The sequence below is a fragment of the Gossypium arboreum genome, chromosome 6, assembly GCF_025698485.1.
Source record: "Gossypium arboreum isolate Shixiya-1 chromosome 6, ASM2569848v2, whole genome shotgun sequence".
In the NCBI taxonomy this organism is placed as follows: domain Eukaryota; kingdom Viridiplantae; phylum Streptophyta; class Magnoliopsida; order Malvales; family Malvaceae; genus Gossypium; species Gossypium arboreum.
This window is the reverse complement of record NC_069075.1, coordinates 91,174,410-91,175,679: the sequence shown is the minus strand read 5'-3', so window position 1 is coordinate 91,175,679 and position 1,270 is coordinate 91,174,410. Positions and strand designations below refer to the sequence as shown.

At 36.1% G+C, this 1,270-nt stretch overlaps 1 non-coding gene across 1 annotated transcript; it reads left to right on the top strand.

The window, feature by feature from the left end:
* Window positions 1-250: 250 nt before the first annotated feature.
* On the top strand, window positions 251-357 carry LOC128294262 (small nucleolar RNA R71). Its single transcript, XR_008284576.1, has one exon. It is a non-coding gene; the product is annotated as a small nucleolar RNA R71 (small nucleolar RNA).
* Window positions 358-1,270: the final 913 nt, after the last annotated feature.

The following is a 1,270-nucleotide window of genomic DNA, read 5'->3' as shown; positions in this document are numbered from 1 at the left end:
ACGGGGTGTTGATATGAAGTTGCTTGAGTAAGTCTAAAAACTTCTTGAATTGAATTTCCTGCTTCTGCTTCTACGTCTACGAACTCGATTGGTTGGCTATTGATAATTATTGCTGGCAATCCTCTCAATGATTTCATAAGCCTCATTATAAGACTTAAAAAGGAGAGCAACATTAGCAGAAGTGTCCATTACCATCCTCATGTGGGCATTGAGACTATTATAAAACATCTCAAGTTGGATGCAATGTGGGATTCTATGATGAGGGCACTTTCGTAATAATTCTTTGTACCTTTCCCATGCCTCATACAAGGACTCATCATCCATTTGTTGGAAAGCAGTGATCTCATTCCTCAACTTAGCATTCTTGCTAGGCAGAAAATACTTCATAAGGAATTTTTCTGCTAACTCTTGCCATGTGGAAATTAAATTTGCTGGCAATAAGTTCAACCAGGCTTGAGCTCTGTCCCTTAGCGAATATGGGAACAAATTCAATCGTAATGCATCTTCAGTATTCTAGCTACCTTGAAAAATCGCTCACCTTCATAAACAGTCTTAAATGAAGATGAGGATCTTCGGTAAGCATTCCACTGATTGGCCCACTGTCTGAAGCATCTGGAACATGACTGGCTTCAGCTCAAATTGTTGTGCCTCAATTTCAGGCCTCCTAATACTCGGATTAAGATCATGAAACACTGGCACAACATACTATCTCAAAGTTCTGTCCCTATCATTAGCAATAACGATAGGATTTTGAGCAGGGTCTACTTTTTTTCCTTGATTCAATTTTTTAAGATTCATCTCTTCAGTCCTTCTCTGACTTGCTTTTCTTCTTCGTTGTCGGAAAGTTCATTCAATCTCAGGGTCTACAGGGAGTAAATCTGTAACAACCCATTTTTGGGTCAAATTAGAATAGTGGTTTCGGGCCACAAATCCAAAGTAGAAATGTTTATTTTATTATTCCTTTAAGGTCTACAACATGATAGAATAATTGTGTGAAAATTTCGTAAAGAAATTTTCTCAATTGAGTGCTCAATTTGACTAGAAGGACTAAATTACAATAAGTGCAAAACTTAAATTCTATAAGTTAAAGGTGTCTAATTTTTATGAACTTTTAATTAAAGGTCCTTAAATGGAAATTAGACCATTATCCCTTGGGATGGACAAAAATGGACATGGTTAGGTGAAATTTCAAAGTTATGTATTAAGGGTATTTTAGTAATTTGGCTAATAAGGACAAAATTCACCAAATAAAAGATGTCCATCTTCTCAA